This window comes from Zingiber officinale, chromosome 10A (genome assembly GCF_018446385.1).
Source record: "Zingiber officinale cultivar Zhangliang chromosome 10A, Zo_v1.1, whole genome shotgun sequence".
Classification (NCBI taxonomy): domain Eukaryota; kingdom Viridiplantae; phylum Streptophyta; class Magnoliopsida; order Zingiberales; family Zingiberaceae; genus Zingiber; species Zingiber officinale.
In genome coordinates, this window is record NC_056004.1 from 9,554,496 (window position 1) to 9,567,760 (window position 13,265).

Here is a 13,265-nt window from a genome sequence, read left to right on the forward strand (position 1 = left end):
ATGACGTCGAATACGAACACCTTCTCTCTGCGATCTGTCCTTAAGAAGGACAAGCTCAACGGAGCAAATTTCACGGGTGATGCAGAACACGAGAATAGTTCTCACCCAGAGCGTAAACTCTCGTTGGAGAAGCCCATTCGGAGGCTCCTCACCTTGCGCCACGAGCACCGAGATGCTTACAAGAAGCATCAAGATGACGCATTAGATGTGTCCTATCTTATGCTCGTGACCATGAACTCTGAGCTTCAGAAGCAACATGAGTTGATGAGTGCTTACGATATGGTTGAACATCTTTGTCACCTATATCAAGGACAAGCAAGGCGCTGGAAGAGGAACTCCAAAGAATACCTGGAAGATCTTAAGAAGAAGAGAAATAAGATTTCTACTTCAGGTATACATGTTATAGAAGTCAACCTCTCTATTTCTTCATCGTGGGTATTAGATACAGGATGTGCTTCGTATATTTGTACCAATGTACAAGCGTTGAGAAATAGCAGGGCATTGACGAAGGGTGATGTAGACCTACGAGTAGGCAATGGAGCACGGGTTACTTCTATTGCTGTAGGAACTTACTATCTATCTCTGCCCTCTGGGCTAGTACTAGAATTAGATGATTGTTGTTATGTGTCTGCCTTGACTAAGAACATAATTTCAGTTTCTTGTTTGGACAAGAAAGGATTTTCGTTTACAATAAAGAACAAATGTTGTTCTATCTATTTAAACGATATGTTCTATTATAGTGCACCTCTGATGAACGGACTCTATATTCTAGACCTTGAGAGCCCTATCTATAACATAAATACCAAGAGGTTCAAGTCAAATGACCTGAACCAAACCTATCTCTGGCACTGTCGCTTAGGTCATATAAATGACAAGCGCTTATCCCAGCTCCATAAGGATGGTTTGCTGGACTCATTTGATTTTGAATCATATGAGATATGCGAGTCATGCCTACGAGGCAAGATGACCAAGATTTCCCTTTAGTGGGCACAGCGAAAGAGCGACTGATTTGTTAGGACTCGTACATAGTGATGTATGTGGCCCTTTCAATGTCGCTGCTAGAGGCGATTATAGGTACTTCATCACATTTACTGATGACTTCAGTAGATATGGTTATGTGTACTTGATGACACATAAGTCTGAATCCTTTGAAAAGTTCAAAGAATTAAAGAATGAAGTACAGAACCAGCTTGGCAAGAGTATTAAGATACTTCGATCCGATCGAGGTGGAGAATACCTTAGCCATGAGTTTCGTGAATACCTAGCTGAGTGTGGGATTCTATCCCAACTCACTTCTCCTGGAACACCGCAGTGGAATGGTGTATCCGAAAGGAGAAATCGTACCCTATTAGATATGGTGGGATCTATGATGAGTCACACAGATCTTCCGACATACCTTTGGGGTTATGCTCTAGACACGGCAGCTTTTATACTCAACCGAGTTCCATCCAAGGCCGTGATAAAGACACCATATAGGATATAGACTGGGAGAGATGCCCAGGTGTCTTTCATGAGGATTTGGGGTTGTGAGGCTTACGTTCGACGTCAAGTCTCAGACAAGTTAGGACCCAAATCCGACAAGTGCTATTTTATTAGATATCCCAAGAAAACTAAAGGATATTACTTCTACATTCCCAGTCAGCACAAGGTAGTTGTGGCAAAGACTGGGGTCTTTCTAGAAAGGGACTTTGTTTCTAGAAAGACTAGTGGGAGCACGTTCGATCTTGAAGAAGTTCAAGATGCGAACAATAGTACTGATGCCTCGATGGTAATTGAACTGGAACCATAAAGTGTTGTGGATGATGATGTTCCACAAAGAGTTGAGGAACAACAACCAGTTCAAGTAGACATATCTCTTCGCAGGTCTGATAGGGTACGTCGTCAGCCTGAGAGATACTGTAACGACCCAACCCATTTGGCGGCCCATTTGGCGACCCTTGGGTCGTCGACCGTCGACCGTCGGCCGTGCCATTACTCACTAGGACTTTCCACCCCTGGCCAGTGGATTTTTGCCTCCCCCAGGATTCGAACTCTAGACCTCCTGACTTAAGTACTAGAGTTTATGAATCCTGGTAACCAAGTGAGATGATCTCACTTGGTTACCAGGATTCATAAACTCTAGTACTTAAAGGATTTAAATACTTTCTTACTTGGAGACGGCGAGGATGATGCTGATGTGTGTGTGATGCTGGAGAATGGAACACTGCTCTGATACCAATAAAAGGCGCCTTTTATTGTAACGACCCGACCCTCTTGGCCCATTTGGCGGCCCATTTGGCGACCCTCGGGTCGTCGACCGTCGGCCCTTATGTCGTCGGTCCATTTGACGACCTCTCATGTCGTCGACCGACGACCCTTGGCCGTGCCGTTACTCACTAGGACTTTCCACCCCTGGCAGTGGATTTTTGCCTCCCCCAGGATTCGAACTCTAAACCTCCAAGCTTAAGTATTAGAGTTTATGAATCCTGGTAACCAAGTGAGATGATCTCACTTGGTTACCAGGATTCATAAACTCTAATACTTAAGCTTGGAGGTTTAGAGTTCGAATCCTGGGGGAGGCAAAAATCCACTGGCCAGGGGTGGAAAGTCCTAGTGAGTAACGGCACGGCCAAGGGTCGTCGGTCGACGACATGAGAGGTCGCCAAATGGGCCGACGACATAAGGGCCGCAGTTGGGCCGCCACAAGGGCCGCCAAATAGGCCAAAGGGTCGGGTCGTTACAATAAAAAGGCGCCTTTTATTGTAATGACCCGACCCTCTTGGCCCATTTGGCGACCCTCGGGTCGTCGACCGTCGGCCCTTATGTCGTCAGCCCATTTGGCGACCTCTCATGTCGTCGACCGACGACCCTTGGTCGTGCCGTTACTCACTAGGGCTTTCCACCCCTGGCCAGTGGATTTTTGCCTCTCCCAGGATTCGAACTCTAAACCTCCAGGCTTAAGTATTAGAGTTTATAAATCCTGGTAACCAAGTGAGATGATCTCACTTGGTTACCAGGATTCATAAACTCTAATACTTAAGCCTGGAGGTTTAGAGTTCGAATCAGGGGTGGAAAGCCCTAGTGAGTAACGGCACGGCCAAGGGTCGTCGGTCGATGACATGAGAGGTCGCCAAATGGGCCGACGACATAAGGGCCAACGGTCGACGACCCGAGGGTCGCCAAATGGGCCATGAGGGTCGGGTCGTTACAGATACTCATTTCTCTTGTCTGACCATGATGACGTTATGCTCATAGAGGATGAGCCTACCACCTATCAGGAAGCTGTGATGAGACCAGATTACGAGAAATGGCTAGAGGCCATGAGATCCGTAATGGAATCCATGTACACCTACCAAGTATGGACTTTGGTTGATCCATCTGAAGGGGTAAAACCCATAGGGTGCAAGTGGGTCTTTAAGTGAAAGACTGACATGGATGGACTTATCTATAAGGGTCGCTTGGTAGCTAAAGGTTTCAAGCAGATTCATGGTATTGACTATGATGAAACCTTTTCTCCAGTAGCGATGTTTAAGTCCATTCGGATCATGCTTGCTATTGCAGCCTACCATGACTATGAGATATGGCAGATGGATCTCAAAACCGCATTTCTGAATGGAAACCAACTCGAGGATGTTTACATGACACAACCTGAGGGGTTTATAGATCCACAACATACTAGCAGAGTATGCAAGCTGCATAGGTCCATTTATGGACTAAAGCAAGCTTCTCGGAGCTGGAATCTTCATTTCGATGATGCAATCAAACAGTTTGGTTTCATCAAAAATGAAGATGAACCTTGTGTCTACAAGAAGGTTGTAGGAGGCATAGTTGTCTTCCTCATATTGTATGTGGATGACATACTACTCATTGGGAAGGACATCCCTATGCTTCTGTCTGTCAAGACTTGGCTAAGAAGTTGCTTCTCAATGAAGGACTTAGGTGAGGCATCCCACATTCTAGGGATACAGATCTATAGAGATAGATCTACGAGATTGCTTAGCCTAAGTCAGAGTACATATATTGACAAGGTACTCCTTCGGTTTGCTATGCAGAACTCCAAGAAGGGATTTCTGCCGATGTCACATGGCGTGAGTCTTTCGAAGACTCAAGGTCCCTCTTCTAGAGAGGAGAGAGACCGCATGGATCAGATCCCTTATGCCTCAGCCATAGGATCGATCATGTACGCCATGCTATGTACTCGACCTGATATCTCGTACGCTTTGAGCATGACGAGCAGATACCATTCAGATCCAGGTGAAAGTCACTGGATAGCGGTCAAGAATATTCTTAAGTACTTAAGAAGGACTAAAGAATATTTCTTGATATATGGAGGCGATGATGAGCTAGCTGTAAAGGGTTACAGTGATGCTAGCTTCCAGACCGACCAGGATGACTATAGATCGCAGTCGGGGTTTGTATTTTGCATTAATGGTGGTGCTGTTAGCTGGAAGAGTTCGAAGCAGGATACAGTAGCTGATTCTACAACAGAAGCCGAGTACATTGCTGCATTAGAGGCAGCAAAGGAGGCAGTTTGGATCCACAAGTTCATCACTGAACTTGGGGTGGTTCCTAGCATTGCTGACCCCATTGAGCTCTATTGTGACAACAATGGAGCTATAGCACAGGCGAAGGAACCTCGATCACACCAGCGGACCAAACACATACTACGGCGCTTTCATCTCATTCGAGAGATTATCGAGAGAGGAGATGTGAAGATTTGCATAGTACCTACAGAGGCTAACATTGCAGATCCCTTGACCAAGGCTTTGGCACAGAGGAAGCATGATGGTCACACTAGGTCATTTGGGCTTAAAGCCTATACTAATTGGCACTAGTGCTAGTGGGAGATTGTTAGCTAAAACCTAGAGCCAATCATTTGATGATTGTATTTTGGACTTGTTATATCATATTCTATATAAATAAAGGCATTTGGTTTTGGTTATTATACTTACTTGTATTGGTGCCAAATAAACTAAGTATAATAACGTCCTTGAGTAGAAGGTTCTTACCTAAATCAATCGATTGGTTGAATCGATTGTGAGATGATATAGGGAACACTACTCTTAATCATTCCTTGTCGAGTATGAACATTCAGGGACAATGTTAATGCAATAAGACTAGCATGTAGGTCAACTCGATGACTTGATCTCACAAGTCATGGATATAGAGATATCAAGTTGACACATGGGTATACATTGGAGAATGTATACTGAATGACCCGCCATGAGAAAGTATCATGTATCGTTATATGAGTGTCATATACTTTCTCATGTGGCTATTAGTATGACTATTAGTCCTTAGACCTGAAGTCACCATGGATCCCTACATAAGAAGTTATGTACTTTAGTTTCGTCAAACGTCACCCGTAACTGGGTGGACTATAAAGGCGATTACTGGGTATGTAACAAATTATGCAGAGGGATGTGAGTGATGTAGATGGGATCTATCCCTCCTATATGACGGGAGAGACATCGATATTCTTGATAGAGTGAGACCACGAAGTGCATGGCCATGCCCAAATGAGTCAATATGAGATATTGAGCTCATTTGATTTAGTGAGTCTACTTGGAGTTCAAGATTTAGATTGATTAGAGGATGACACGGTCTATGCCTCACATTGATCACTAGATGTCTAGGATAGAAGGACACTTGTCATATATTGTTAGGAGTCACAATTAGTAGTCACAAGGTGATGTTGGATCTCAACATTCTTGTAACTTGGGTAGTAATGATGTGTTGCTCGATACCGCTTATTACTTATGCTTCTAAATGGGTTTAGGAGCATTGCCAATGTTACAAGAACCTATAGGGTCACACACAAAGGGCAATTAGATGGAGATTAGGTTCATTTGATGAACCTAAAGGATTAGGTTCATTTGATGAATCAAATTGGATTAAGAGTAATCCTAATTGGGCTAATTGAGTTGGACTCAAGTTGATTCATGTGTTCAATGAGTCTAATTTAGATTATGACTCATTGAATCAATTTAATTAAATGAATTAGATTCATTATATTAAATTGACTTGAATTAAATGGTTGGATTAGATCAACCATGAGAGAGATTAAGTCAAATTTGACTTGACTTGATAGGAAGATGAAGAGTCAAGTTTGAATTGACTTTATGCCACCTCATTGGTGAGTTGGCATTAAGTGGACCAATGATGATGCTCCACATCATGATGGTTACTTAAGTGAAGTGCCACCTTATGGGAGTTACCAAGAGTTGTGACTCTTGGTATCCCATGGAGGTTACAAACCACTTAATTAGATGAAAAGAGTTTCATTTTGCAAGTGTAACTCCATCTTCTTCTTCCTTGGTTCTCTTCTCTCCCTCTCATCCTCCACTACTAATCTCTAAGGTTGCTAGCACATCCTTAGAGGTTTTTCTCCATCTCTTGCTTGTGTGGATACACATAGAGAAGTGTCTACTTTGACACTTTCGAGATCCGGCGAACCGAGGACGAGCGGGATTGCGAAGGGCTTCACATCAAGGGTATATTCTTTCTTCATGTAGATCTAGGAGTAGATCTAAGTTGTAAACTCGTATTCGTAAATTTTGTTCTATATTCTTCGCACGAGATCCGTTGGCTAGGGTGATTCGGGGTTTCCGCGACGCGAAAAAGCGGTTTTCGCGGCCCAAAAACCCAACAAATGTGTCCTCACCAACTCCACTCAGGAGATTTACCTTTTGTCAGTTCGGTCCTTTAGATCGACTGGACTTTTGCTCAGCATCCTAAGCTTCCGGTCTTCATGCTGGATGTCTGATCCTCGACCCATCCTGACTTCTACCTGGTTCGCGACACCATGATTTTAACCTAGGGTTACCGCCCCCTAGGATTTTTGCCCGAAGCTTCGACCCGCCAAGACTTTCCGCATAGGGTTACCACCCCCTAGGGTTTTCCCCTTGCCTAACCGCAACTAGGACTTTCCTAAAACACTCAATCATACTCATTAGATAACAATTAGACTTAACTTTGAATTCCATTGCCATTATCAAAACTTGAGTTTATCGTCGGATGTTTCCTGCACCAACAATCTCCCCCTTTTTGATTATGGCAACCGAAATTCAAAGTTAAGAAAAAAAATGCAATAAAGATTAGCATAAATTAGCACAAGCATAAATAAAACTTAAGCACATTAAAGCTCCCCCTTAATATAAGCTCCCCCTTAAAATAATTTCTTTTGAATTTCCTTATACTCTCCCCCTTTGCCATATATCAAAATAAATAAGAGAGTAAAATGAGTATACACATAAACACCTAGCTCTTTTAAAATAAGTTTTCTTGTAAATATTTAGCTAAGTTGGAAAAAATTTGCCATAAGTTAGGAACCACAATTTATTCAAGGATTTTAAATCTATGTTTGAGAAGTCATTTTTAATGTTTTCAAATAATTTCCAAAGTATGCTTTAAAATATTTTCTCGTCAAATGATTTTTCAAAGCATTTTGAAGAATTTAAATGAAAAATTTTTAAATAAGTTTTAGAAGTAATTTTCAAGGGATTTTGAAATAAATTTTTGAAATAATTTTCGAACGGTTTTAAAATAAGTTTTGGAAATAATTTTCAAAGGATTTTAAAATGAGTTTTTGAAATAATTTTTCAACGGATTTTAAAATAAGTTTTTGAAATAATTTTTCAAGGATTTTAAAATAAGTTTTTGAAATAATTTTTCAAGGATTTTAAAATAAGTTTTTGAAATAATTTTTCAACGGATTTTAAAATAAGTTTTTGAAATAATTTTCCAAGGATTTTAAAATAAGTTTTTGAAATAATTTTTCAACGGATTTTAAAATAAGTTTTTGAAATAATTTTCCAAGGATTTTAAAATAAGTTTTTGAAATAATTTTCCAAGGATTTTAAGATAAGTTTTTGAAATAATTTTCCAAGCATTTTAAAAAGAGATTTTTCAAATAATTTTGAAATTGAGTTTTAAAAGATTTTTAAATTGATTTTTATAGATTTTTCAAATAATTTTCAAATTAAGTTTTTAAAAGATTTTTAAATTGATTTTTAAAGATTTTTCAAATAATTTTGAAATTATGTTTTAAAAAGAGTTTAATTAAACTGATTTTGAAAAGATTTTTAAATAATTAAGAAATTAAGTTTTTAAAAGATTTTAATTAAATTTGATTAAATTTTGAACAAATTTGAACTTATTTGAACCTAGATCCATCTCACCCGATTCTAAATTATCAATCAGGTAATCTTAAGTAATTTTGTGAGATGATTATCTTTAATTTAAGTTATTTTTAAGGATTAATTGACATTTGAGTTAAACTTAGGTTTTCTAATTAGTCAATTAAATATGTCATTCCATGATTGATTCCCAGGTCAGGGCGAGGCTTTAGGTCTTCTTGGGTATGGGATCATCCACCCTTCCTAGACAGAATCGCTCAAAGAAATATATATTTAATTTTCTTTTTGAAACTCCTAAATTTAACCAGCAAGTGTAAATCCTTAAGCTATCATAGTCTAAGCATGTATATTGCAAGGAAAATAAATAAACAAGCATCAATCAATTTCATCTATTTATTGAGATAGTTTTTCTATTAGCTCCCCCTGGATCATAGCCTAGATATGGTCTATCAAGAAAATGGATCTAATCCTTGGGGACCCAATAGTGACCAGGTCCAACTTGATTAACCAAGTTTGACTTGGGGACCCATGCTTGAATTATGTTTCTATTATTTCTGTTTACTAGAGATAGATATTATTTATACTTACTTTTGGTTTTGAATCCAAGTCTTGACTTTATGTAAACGGCTCATTGTTTTCTAATAATCAGATCCAGTTTCTTGGATCCCATGGTGAACCGTTCCAACATGTCCTTGAGTTCTTTAATTTGAGTTTTCAAATTGGAATTTTCTTCCTCAAGTTGTTGGACTTGAGTTGAACTTCCAATTTGAACTTGCTTAGTTAAAGAACTTGAGTAATTCGCTCCCTTAAGAGCTGTTACCTCATTTTGAAGTGACTTGACCCGAATGTTGGATTTTGCCAATTTTTTCACCAAGCAAGTTACTAATTCTTGCAATTCATCTTAATGAGTTTCGGCGAGTAGGGCACTTACAGTGAGGTTCGGTCCTTCGAAAACGGATGCAGATCCGTGGCTTCGTTCAGACTCGGTGTCTGACTCACTCTCGGTTTCATCAATGTTTATTTGTACTAGCAACGCGAGGAAGCTTGTCGGTTATTCTTTGTCACACCCGGATTCATCTGATGATAAGGACCAAGTTGCCTACAGCGCCTTCTTCCTTCTTTACTTTCGATTTGGATAGTCTGGCTTGTAGTGCCCCTTCTGGTTACAGCCGTAGCAAGTGACTCTAGTCTTGTCCTTTGTGTTCATTTGAGTCTCCTTTTTCGACTTGCATATCTTCCGTACGAACTTTATTAGGTCAGATGTAAATTTGTCTTCGTCCTCTGTGTCTTATTCGCCTTTAGACTCTGGTTTGGTTTTGCACCTTGATGTTGGTTCGCGCGTTCTGCTAGTACCTGCAACAAAAGCTATACCCTTTTCGACCGGGCGTGCATTAATCTGCTCTTCCAATTCGAATTCATAAAACATTTCGTCTAATTTAATAGAAGAAAGATCCTTGGAAACCTTGTAGGCATCTACCATGGATGCCCACAAGGTGTTCCTTGGAAAGACATTTAAGGCATACCTTATAACGTCCCTATTCTCCACCCTTTGGCCGATCGCATGAAGCCCATTTAGTAGTTCTTGAATTCGGGCGTGGAGCTGGCTAGCCGTCTCACCTTCCTACATTTTTAAGTTATACAATTTATTGAATAATAAATCTTGCTTACTTACTATGGTATCGGAGGTCCCTTCGTGAAGCTCGATCAGCTTCTCCCATAGCTCCTTGGCGCTCGAGAATGGACCGACACGGTTTAGCTCCTCCTTTGTTAGTCCACACTGGAGGGTACAAGTTGCTCTGGCATTTGCCACCACCTTCTTGATTAATGCTGGTTCCCAGTCCTCGCAGGGTGTAGGTTTGCCGTCTTTATCAGTTGGTAGTTCCAATCCAGTCTTGACAATCATTCACGTCTCGAACTGGATCTTCAAGAAGTTCTCCATTTTGCCCTTCCAGTAACCGATGTCCTCTCCGGTGAAGAGCGGGGGACGAACTGTGCTATAACCCTCTTGTGGGGTCATTGATGCCTTGCACGACAAAAACAATAAAATATATTCCAAGACTTGGTCTTGGATTAGTCGTGCGGGAATAAAAAGAAATAAACTCGAGTGGTGTTGCACCAGCCTCGAGCAAAACCGATTCAAATGAGAAATAGATCAGAATATAGTAATTATACTAATTCCGGTCGACTCCGAAAAACTGAAAATACCACGAAAAAATTGCTTGATTGGTGGTTGCACCGAATCGAAGCGACCCCACTCTGATACCAATTGTTGGATCGAGAAGCGCTAGAGGGGGAGGGGGGGTCAATAGCGCTCGTGGCTTTCACTCATTTCGGATTCGTAAAACTCGAGTAATAACGCAGCGGAATAATAAAGAAATGACAAACATAGAAAGACACAGGTCGTTTACTTGGTTTGGAGCCTGTGGCGACTCCTACTCCAAGGCCCGCGATCGTTGATCGCTTTCGGTGGGCAACAACTATAATATCGAAAATGAATTACAAGTTAAGTACAAGAAAAATAGTAAGCTTATACCAACGATAGAAGGAAAATAGTAATATTAAGTCTCCGGGTCGTCGGCGTCAAGTTGCAGCTTTGTCAGATCGTCTCGTTACCAATTTATCGCAAAAAGATAGCTTGTGAGTGGATTGTTTGAATGCTGCTTTGAGAGGTCTTTAAATAAGTTGTTTGAGGCGCCTCCAAGCCTGTCCGAGGTGCCTCAAACCTGAAGTTTTATCCCTGAGTCGAGTGCTGCGATAAGCCTTGCTGCCTGCTCCTTATCCCTGGCTGGAGGCTCCTCCATCAATCCATTGAGGTACCTCAAAGCTCCAAGGCGTTTCAGACTTCATTTGAGGCACCTCAATCCTTATTTCATAGCCAGCTAATCCCTTTGCACCTGAGGCGCCTCCAAGCTCCATGGAGGCACCTCGGACACTGTTCATCCGAGGTATAACATGCTCCTTTGCTCCTGCAAAATATGTTAGTCCCAAACACATACCCTGTAAAACAAAGTTAGCACATAATAGTCAAGGTAAATAAGATATTGACAATCTCCCGGCTGTCTGGGTCAGACTTCAGATTTCTATCGGAAACCCTAGGTCAACCCGACGCCTATTATTCCCTCTACGGGGAACGTGTCCTCACCTACTCCACTCAGGAGATTTACCTTTTGCCAGTTCGGTCCTCCAGATCGACAGGACTTTTGGTCAGTATTCTAAGCTTCCAGTCTTCATGCTGGATGTCCGGTCCTCGACCCATCAAGACTTCTACCCGGTTCGCGAAACCAAGATTTTAACCTAGGGTTACCGCCCCCTAGGATTTTTGCCCGAAGCTCCGACCCGCCAAGACTTTCCACATAGGGTTACCACCCCCTATAACCTAAGGTTACCACCCCCTAGGGTTTTACCCTTACCTAACCGCGGCTAGGAATTTTCTGAAACACTCAATCATACTAATTAGAAAACAATTAGACTTAACTTTGAATTCCTTTGCCATTATCAAGACTTGAGTTCGATTGTCGAATGCTTCTTGCACCAACACGTCCTTATCTACATCTTGAAACATTTTTAGAGATTTGTGATATGGTGAAATGTGAAGGAGTGTCAGCATATGCAGTTCGATTGATGGCATTTCCTTTCAGTATCAAGGATAAAGTAAGGATTTGGTTATATTCTCTCCATCCTCTAAGTATCACAAGTTGGGAGCAATTGGAGAAGCAATTTCTAAATCATTTTTTCCCTCCAAGCAGAACAGTGCATATGAGGAATTGGATAACAAATTTTTCTTAGGCAAATGGAGAATCATTATTTGAAGCATGGGATACATTCAAGAGTCTTCAAAGGCAGTGCCATCATCATGGTTTTGAAAAATGGTTGATTCTGCATATATTTTGTGGAGGAATTTCTTTCTTAGACAAGAGTTTATTGGATTCATTAGCTGGAGGTTCTTTTATGGACAAAAGTGTAGATGAAGCATATATGTTAATTGATCAAGTGACATTGAACCTCCATGAATGGTCGAACATAAGTTGGATGAAATTTCCCTCAAACATTCATGAAGTGCAAGCCATGAATGCTATAAAGCCTATCAAACAAATTGTAACTCGACCATCTATGACTCTTGAGAATCATAAGTCATAGAACGGGGAGTTCAAACATTTGGGGGCAAAGATTAAAAGTATTGTTTCAAAATGGTTTAAAGGAGATCTCCCTCTTTCACAGACAAGATCTAGTGAAAAGTGTGACGATGTTGGGTTATTGATCACACCAACACTGGAAGCTCAAAGGGAATTTAGGAAAAAGGAAGTTCAATCTTTCCCAGAACCTTCACTAAGGGTTTCTTTTCCACAAAGGTTAGTGGGGGTTAATGAAAATAAAGACTTCGGCAAATCCGGTGACACTAATATAGTTGAGTGAAGATTTTTGAATGTATATGAAGATAAGGACTTTTCAGATGAGGATTTTATTGATAATGCAGTGTTAAATAAGTTTTCAGATCTGCCTTCAGATTTTATAGGGTGTTATAGTGACATTAAATTTTCAGATGATGAATGTGATGTGGTAGATCAATTTAAAACTGCAAGTGAAGTTATTGATCCTCTTGTTATTGATTCTCCTATTAAGGATATGGATGTTGGTTTATTTTTTGATGTATGTGTTGATGATGATATGGAAGAATATGTAGGGAGCTGTGTTGTAGAAGAAGCATCTCAAGGATCATCACCTTTGTCCACAAAACCCTAAGAGGTTGTAAGAATTGATCATGTTGTGGAACAATGTGTAGGGACTTTTGCAGAGCTAGCAGAGTCTCAAGAATCACCATCATTGGTATCATCAACACCTGAGTCAGAGGTTGAACCATCATTTGATTCAAAGGAAGTCACATCTACATGTTTAGAAATTTCAGGTATCTCTCAGCAAAATAAGGTTAGTATTTCTTATGATCTTTTGGAAAATTTTATAAGGGTACCTATCATTGACTTTGTTAGATGTGATTCAGTTTTTATTTTTTATTCTGCTTATCTTAATATGGTTATGGCTCTATCTAATCTAATATATTTGTGGGAGATTTGTATTTTCTTTGCATGTGCAGATTTCACTTGGGCTAATAATTTGAAGCTCGCACTGAACCGTCTTCGACCACCTGAGAGA

General features: G+C 40.5%; 1 non-coding gene across 1 annotated transcript; it reads right to left on the reverse strand.

The window, feature by feature from the left end:
• Nucleotides 1-11,871: 11,871 nt before the first annotated feature.
• LOC122028342 lies at nt 11,872-11,977 on the reverse strand. Its single transcript, XR_006124744.1, has one exon. It is a non-coding gene; the product is annotated as a small nucleolar RNA R71 (small nucleolar RNA).
• Between the last annotated feature and the right edge of the window lie 1,288 nt (nt 11,978-13,265).